This window comes from Thermobia domestica, chromosome 3, assembly GCF_964235325.1.
Source record: "Thermobia domestica chromosome 3, izTheDome1.hap1.1, whole genome shotgun sequence".
NCBI classification, from domain to species: domain Eukaryota; kingdom Metazoa; phylum Arthropoda; class Insecta; order Zygentoma; family Lepismatidae; genus Thermobia; species Thermobia domestica.
Window position 1 is genome coordinate 52,896,692 of NC_137456.1, and position 9,118 is coordinate 52,905,809.

General features: G+C 33.2%; 1 protein-coding gene across 1 annotated transcript in view; it reads right to left on the reverse strand.

Moving 5' to 3' along the window:
- LOC145681789 (glycine receptor subunit alphaZ1-like) overlaps positions 1–8,889 on the reverse strand; it is a 45,017-nt gene extending 36,128 nt beyond the window's left edge. The window contains exon 1 of the mRNA XM_081753398.1: positions 8,608–8,889. The gene's annotated coding sequence lies outside the window, so the exon portion shown is untranslated. The remainder of the gene's footprint in view (positions 1–8,607) is intronic.
- Positions 8,890–9,118: the final 229 nt, after the last annotated feature.

A 9,118-nucleotide genomic window follows, 5' to 3' on the forward strand; every position in this document is an offset into this window, starting at 1 on the left:
CAAGAGTTATTAAGTTACAAACATGGTTACTTTCATTTTGATATGTAATAGATAATCCGTCGCACTAGAAAACATGTATTTGTTTACATACACAATTTTGTACAAAAAGTTTATATAAGCCTCTATATTAGAATATTTAATGATAGTAAGTATATGTTTTAGTGCATGATTTTTATTGGAATTTGCCTACTGCTCTTTCTCTTAAGAAGTAATTTGGTTAAAATTAACAAAACTTCACCAGATCAAAGAGGATATTAAGAACTCAGTTTCATTCAAGAGACCTATTTGTTGAAACAGAAACACCTCATGATGGTAAGTTTGTACGTAACTGTAGAAGTTCTGTAATTAATAACATCCACGAATAAAAGACATAACAGAAATGGGTGCAGACAATTAATTTTCAACTAGCTGAACCTGCGTTCTCAGCACACAGTACATCATTAACATATAAGTATGAATCTCCTTGTCATTCCTCAAATCTGTACATGTACCTTTACACATACAAGTGAAGGACGTCTTCATAAAAATCGGCAATGGGTGTCATAAAGGGGATTTTTTTATTGTTTTCTTCAATATCTCGTACCGTTTACAAGATTTGAGACCACTTCTAGATGGAATTTCTAATTCATATATTACCAGTGTTTTCTTTCTTTTTGCATGCAGTATGTAATAAGTAAATAAATTACAGACACAATTATTTATGTAAGTGCTATACGATGTTCAATGGGAAAAACACTCCAAATAATGCAGATTCTTAGACTGGACAAATGGTTATCATTCGTTTTTCATTATCATTTGAACATGAAACAAACGCCTGAGCGATATATAATCCCTATATACAACTATATGATGTTGGAATATATAACTCATAGGATATGATGCCTTACATTTTTTTTTTCAATTTCAGTACTTCTAGTGTACCCCTGAAAATGTAATAAAGAATTAATGGCCATGTTTTTCTTAATATTCAATTAAAATTGGCTAATTTACACAAAATTTGAAATCGACCAGTGAAAACGGCACATTTCTAGCACTTTCGTGGGTTCTGAGATCTTATTGTCTAAAGGATTTGAGACAAACATATAAACTTTTCTGTGGGGACAAACATTTAAACCTAGTATTTAAATATATAGATAATAATTGGAATAGTTTTATTTCCAGTGTTTTTTTTTAATATTTGCAATATTGATATTTCTGAACTTATATTTTAGAATATTTTCAACGGTTTTTTTACCAACAGGTTCAATATTTCCGAAAATTTCACAACACTAGTTCAGACACAATTGTACTTTGCCCAGCATTAAAGTCTGATGTTAGTTCCATCACAGTTCGCTGCCTGTTCTGTTTTAACCAGTCTACGCACGTCAGCACCCTTAAAAATTTCCGTGCTCATTAATGAGGATAATGCATGCTCAAAGCAAAATAAGTAATTTTTACTCATATTTGGGAAAAAATGTTCCTTTATTTTCAAACCTGTTTTCATTTTTGAGCTGAAGGCAAATTTTTAGGTTCTCATTTATGAGATTTTCTAATTTTTTGAAAATGAGAATGGAATAGTGTGTGATTTGCAATATCATAGATGATTAAAAACTAACGGTAACAATCTTACCGGAATAATATTACTATGTTTTGTCAAGGAGTAATATTGCTAGGGCTTGTTTACTACACAGAAAACGAGATAAGGGATTCCAGTTGTAACTGAGTGCAAATTTATATGAGTACGCAGTATGGTGATGCGGTTGAGGTGGCGTGTGATTACATATCATGTGACAGCGGCAAGGAGCAGCAGATATAGCTTACGAACGTTAGTTTGGTTGAATTGTAAACATACTACTATAGACTAAAAGTTAATGTAATACATTCGTTAGGGTGTAGAATGTTGATGCCTCCCCTTCTTCATGCAAGGTAAATATATAGGCTATAGTAGTCAGTTTGGCTCCTTTATGTACACTCATGTCCAAAATGATTGTTGCATATATATATAACTGTCTTCTTGTAAGAATATAATTTGATAATGATCTTGCAGGGTACTTTTAATATAGATACTAGGTGTATATTTGGGAAATGCATATTTGTGATAAATTTCATAGGAAAAGAATTATAAATACGAAAATTAGTATGAGTAAAACAAAATGTTGCTAAATGGACAAGAAAGTTTTATTTCGTTGTATTGTTCTTTGTAATAAAAGGTGCCGCACGCTGGAAGCGCAATGTGTAATAAAAACTGGATGAATTTTAAAGACAAAATATTACTTACTTTTATTTTAGGGTTTCGTGGCCTACTGCTTTTGTTGAGCCTTTGTTTGCTGCTAGCTTTTTATTTAAAGTTACCTGTATTATAACTTTTTCAACTTTTTATTTGCTTAAAATAAATTTTGGTTAATGAAAACTCCATTGTTTATTTAGTTACTTTAATACTTCAAATGAGAGATTAAATAAAAGTTACAAATATAAATACAGTTATCACGGTGTTGAATGATAAATGTTATTTGTAGAATAACAACTTTATATTAATTGCAGAGTTGTGTTTAACTTTTATTAAATTTACAGGTTGGTTGAAATTATTTTATACTTTGACTAACACAAAATATAAGTTGGCCTTTTTTAACACCAATAATTACATTTATTTTGGAAAACAAGAGGGAGGAAATTTAATTTTATTTAAATTATAAATGACCTTAATTCGAGGGTATGTCATTTGGAATTTTAGCTTTATTGCGCACTACACTCAAAATTTAGTTAATGAAATGTTTGCCACTTTGCCTCCTTTTTGATTACTGTCCATTGAACATCTTCCTTTTTTTCTAGCAAGGTAGCTCCGCTGTTTTTCCGTGGAAGGTTTCCGTGTTGCTTTGTTGTTTCGTTCCCCGGAAAGTTTTCAGACGGTTCACACTCCTGGAAAGTCCTCAGAGTTCCAAATGCTTACTTCATTTACTGCGTTTTATTACTACGGGCGATGTTGCACTTTTATAAAACGTTGATTAAAATATTATACTTGTTATAAGGTTTTCTGGTATAAGAAAGAATTGCAATACTGTTCTTTTGTCACAGCCCGAAAATAGCGTACTCTTGCGGCCTCCCGCATTTCTACCGCTAGTTCCGCCACTAAAACTGTCTTTCAACGCTCAGGCACAAAGATGTCTTATTCGGCGGGTTGTCACCCCTGAATTGACAGCTGGACTTCGCGATTCGATGATCTCGACAACTTGACTCTCTCAACCTAACCAAAAAACTTTTTTGTCCTCTTCCTTTATCATTTCACACTAATTACTTATTCATTTTTGTTTTTCCTTTCCTATTTGTTCTTACACTCTCTGACCATTTCTTTTTTTTTTTTACATTTTGACACACCCCTTGTCTAATCTAACCAATAATTGTTCTTTTCATTTTGTTTCAGTAAGTTTCATTTTCTGTCTTATTGGTTTCTTTCCTTTTTCTTGACCACCCTTCTTTTTATTGTTTTTTTTCCTGTTTCTTAAGAAAGACCTCCCCTTTTTTTTTCAAAGTCACCCTCTTTTGCCAGAGACACCCCGCTGAAGTTGCCGCGCTACTAATTTTGAATGATCCTCCAGTGACAAATGTGAATGCCTTACGAAATTATCTTATTTTCAAATATAGATTTTATTATTATTTATTAAACCCGATTTATTAAATATTATATTCTTTTGTGACAATTTAATTAGATTTTCTCAAATGTTACTTATTGGAATACGAATATTTATATTTCTATGACAATTTTATCTTGATTTAATAGTGGTGGTATTAATAATGTTGAATAAAACAATATTTCTATCACTGATAGTGTTAATAATTATATTTGTTGGTTAAATAAGACTAATTATAATTAAGGTATTCCTATAAAATGTCTATATCTACTTGAATATGTTATACACAACTAAAATGATCCTCCTTTTTAACAATTTTTATGCAAAATACTAGTTACCAGTAATAATAATAATAATAATAATAATAATAATAATAATAATAATAATAATAATAATAATAATAATATTTTATTTAAATATTTTTACCGATTATGTACAGCTTTTAACTAGTTTAGGAATGATCTTTTACCTAGCACTAAATTGATACTGTTAACACTTACATGATTATGCGTAATATATAGATATACATAGAGATAGATAGATAGAGAGAGACAGACAGACAGACAGACATGGGGAAATCCTTTTAAAGAAATAGTGCTCCATTTATTTGTTTAGATTTGCGTATAAAATATACTTAACTTCGATCATTGTTACACATTACAGTAATCTTAGTTAAGAAAATTCCCCCACTTTTTTCTTCCTGTGTATTTTTTACCCCTCTTCTCTAGGTAAGTTGTTCCGTGATGTTTTTTTTCTTGGGTTGCTTTTTGAAGACCTTTTCTTTTCTTTTCCTCTCTCTCTTGCGGCTGCAGACTGACCGCTCTTGGGGACTATGTCTCCTCGTGGTACATGTTATTTGTCTTAATAAATATCGAGAGACGCCGAAGAGTCTTGAGAAAATTTCTTAAAATGACCACAAAACTTAGCCGTGTTACTTTTCTGTTACCATGCGGTGTGTGTTTTTTGCTTATGTGTCGAATAATTAAAATATTTTTCTAGCGTCATGGCAAGCCATTTTAGACCATTCGCGTAGCCGATTTTGTGTTGTTTTCTCTTCTTTTCCGAAGCGAAGTGTCAGATTCACAGCGTTGGAGCAGCTTCTTTTTAACATGTGTTTAACTGTTGCCAAACCTCTACGCGTCTAATTCTAATAATTCATTATATAGCTCATTATTCTCGCTCGCCTCATTACTAAATAGTATTATCCCTCTCGCGGCAATTTTATCTATTCCATTATATGCTATTAGTAGCGAAGCTTTATTTATACATTAAAATTTCGCGTACTTATTGCTCTTATAAATGTGACAACGTTTTGGACATCTCTGTTTCTGTTAGTATTGTCCCCAGTTAGTCTGAACTGTGTGCATGTTAGCTAGTTTTGGGAAATTGTTCACCCACGGTTTAAAACCGCAGTTCGTCTGTTATATCTATGGTCATTTTCTTGCAAGTGCCTTGGTGACAAGCTACAAGTAACAATCTTAAAATAAATAAATGGTCTGTTTCGTATCAGTCAATGAATTGACTATGTTAAAATTCCTCTCAAGGGTGGTAAAGACGCTACAGTCTAAAATTTCATGAAAGAAACCACGAAACTTACAAGCTTGTTGCCTATTTTTCTCTCGTGTGTGGCCGTAATATAATGAGGACTACCTTCTGTCTTTTTTTTTTGAAAGGAGACAATAATTGGATGTATGCAGCCGTATGTTTATTTTGTTAACCTTAATGAATGTACTTAAATAATATATATAATTTAGCAATGAATGTACTTAATTAATATATATATATATAATTATGCGCATTACATTTTATTTACTGCTCTTTTGACATGAAATATGCCATATGCATGTCTTTGGCGATTATACCCATACTAACATTGTAAGAAATACCGGACGAATTCTATATAAAATTATATTCCTATAATAACATATTTATAGACATGCGACAAAAAGTTCGGACATGAGTGTACCAAAACTCAATACTCAATGCACATAATAACGACTGCAGCAATAACAAGTGAAAGCCGGTTAGAGACCCGTAGGGCACGTTGTTTTCTATATTACAATAGAATGGAGGAGGCATGTCAATGTTTTATACCCTTTGGCATTCGTTATAAGGCGCAAAATAACTTATGTACGGAAACAAAGAACACATAAGTCATCTGAGTAGTTAGAAACAGAGTTAAAATGTGATTTATTATTATAGAATTGTAAAGTAGATGTACTTTGAACTCATCACGTAGCATAGATTGGCACCTCCTTTTTTCGCCTCCAATAATCGTTTTAATGAAAAACTCATTTTTTCTGTATTTCACTAACAAAAACACTGTACGCATTTGTTCTTAATTTAAGTTAGGAGCAGCAGTAGCTCAGTGGTAGAGCATTCACCTCCGGTGCGTGAGGCTCTTGCTTTGATAACAGTTCGGGTCAAGTGGGCTTTGTGGTGTATAAACACAGCGTACGTGGGTTTTCTCGGCGTTCTTCTGTTTCTTCCCACTTTCTCCATTCCGCCATTTCATTAATTTCTCATCATCGAAGTCTGGCTTTAGCCTCCAGACACAACTGTGGGACGTAAAACTCAAAGATTTCATTTCATTCTTTTTTAATTTAACGTCAAAAGATTGTGCTCCAAGGCTAAAAGAGACAGTGATAGAGATGGATAATAATGGTGTAATGAAAATGTGTGCGTACATTTCTTGGAAGTTTTTGCATGAGTACGGTTTTGTGTCCTTCTTTCCAATCTGAATTGTATCTTTAGCAGTGGAGTTTCAGTATATTTATGAGAGGCAGTAACTATCGCATATCCCTGCCGTAATGAAGAAGGTGCAATGTAGGGGGTTAGTCCTAGATCTCGGGACTTTCCTCGAAATCGCAACTTTTATGTACATTTTATCTACTTTTAGGGGCAATTCTAAAAATGTTAATACAATTTGTTCTCGTATTGACACCCTCCGAAATAAATTTTGGCGTACTTCCCTTGTAAGAGGAAACTGGCGAATCCTGGAAAAAAAACACGCACACTGACTCTGGTAGAACCGCCTCCGATGCATGGGGTCAATGGTCTGATTCCAACTCATGTGTGAGTTAACACCGTATGTGTGTTTTCTCGGGATTACCTCCCTTTCTTCATTACACCATTTTCGCTCATTATCATCATAACAACTCACTAAGGTTTGTAGCATAATCGAAGGCCGTTACACTCCCATTAGAAATTGATGTTAGACTGAAGCAGACGGATAATTCATGAATGTGAATTAACAAGAAATTGGTATAATGTTGGAGGAAATGGGATAATCTTGAGTAAATTCACGTCGATGAAAAAGAAAAGTCTCGAGAAAGTGCACAAAAGATAAAAAGGAAAATGTTCAACTGTCTGGTGCAGCAGGATTAAGTAACACGCTTAAAATACAAGTTTTCGTGGTCTTCGTGGAAATTTCTTGCGTTGAAATGAAGGTTTAAATGTGCTGTATTTAAGACAATATAACTTTAGATGTTTATTTAATATAAATTCATTATGTACTAATAGTTTGACTTTTTTTCTTTGCATATTTGTATTTTGTTTATGCCCTTTCCCTTCTCCTCGTATTTGAGAACCCCGTTTCTGTGCATGCTTTCTCTCTTTTGCGAAAGACATTTCTCATTTTTTTTCTGAGAAATGTGTTTCTCAAAATTGGGATTATATGTCTCATTTCCTGAAATGTTACTTTGTGAATTTTAAGAAAAAAATAAGTTTTTTTTCCTCAAATTTGAGAAAGCATTTGAGAAATGAGACATAATTCGTCGCATATGAGTAATTATTTCTCAAAATGATTTGAGAAAATCGAAATCTCACTTTTAAGAATGTATTACTCGGTGCACAGAAAAGAAACGGATGTTCTGAAAAACGTGGATTTTTTCTCGAATTTAAGAAACCATTTGTAACACTGTGACGTCTGTAATGAGGTGGGGGCGGCAAACCCCTTGACGTTTGGACGTAGTTTCCCCTTGGTTTCGCCACTTCTTGAAAACACTCACCGTAGCACTCCTCGAACACCCGACAAGACAGTTTCCGAAATTCTCTTGCCTAGTGTTTCTGAGAGAATACTTTCTTCAAAATAACATTAATAATTGTAGAAAGATTTTCAAGATATTCGAGTCGAGTCGAGAGTTTTACGAGCAGTCTCGACTCGAAGTCGTGTCTCGACTCGAAAATTCGAGTCGAGATATACCTTCATCTCGACTCGTGTCGAATTTTATAAACTGTGTCTAGACTCGTGCGCATCCCCAAAGGCGCACATCAGGGGGGCAAGGTGAGGCACTCGCCCCCCTAAGAAGAAATTGCACTTGGGAATATCGAAAGCCCAATAGAATTTTTACATTAGTTATAGCAAAATTTGAAACTATATTTGAAACCTCGCTTATATTTGGGAACCACAACATGGGCGCCCTTGCGCATCCCTAGAGATCAATAACAACGAGCCATTATGATGCTGAACTATATGAAGTTCACCGAGAATACTCAACGAAAGTCAATAGCCAATGTCTAAGTATTCTGAACTAGAACATAGCTTAACATGACTGGCATAAACCATATATTCACATTGTATTTTATCCCGATATATCTCTCATCTACTGCCACTTCCATCAATATTTTATCATTTCTAAGCAAGGAAAAACCTCCCTGGTGACCAATCGTTGCAACATGCAGTTAAGGTCTGCTTTGCATCGCCGACTCTTGAATTTGTTTCTTATGAAATTTTTATTCGCGTAGAGTAATAATAATACCGTGAGGCTGCATACCGAAAGTAGTTTAACCAACCACATACACTAATTCTTTGTTTATCACGAACTTCGAAAGTGTCACACTATATACAGAATATATATATATATATATATATATATATATATATATATATATATATATATATATATATATATATAAAATTTCAGTCTCACCAACTTAATATTCAGAAGCAATATAATGACCATGCTGTAATAAAAAACAAATTACAATCAAATACACATACCTGTCTTCTACTGGACAGTTTTAAGTCCCATTAGAAGTTGTTATTACTTCAGATTTATTCATCTTATATTGAACCATTGATGCCCTTTTGATCTCTGATCTCGGTTCAGTTCTCATTTTGTACTTCTAATCTCTCCTGGTCTAAGTATTGGGTGTAAAATACAAAAAAAAAATATCATATTAATTAACTATATAAATATTTGTATACTGATAAAAAAATTAAGCTTCATTATGTCTCAATGGTAACTGATTGCTCACGTTCTCAAGGCACACAACACTAGTACACCACCACTCCAATGCGGACTACGCAAAAGCTGAAGACTTGTTTTTGTTCTGTGTTTATGACACTCTGTTATTGTTCCATTATATACTTGGCTCACCCTTTGTTACTAATGGGTTTCGTTCATGTTGTTTTAAGATCTTAGATATATATATATAATAAAAGCATGGAAATGTACTACATTGCATGTTATGTTTTAGTAACTACTTTTGCACTGTTATCAATATTTGGA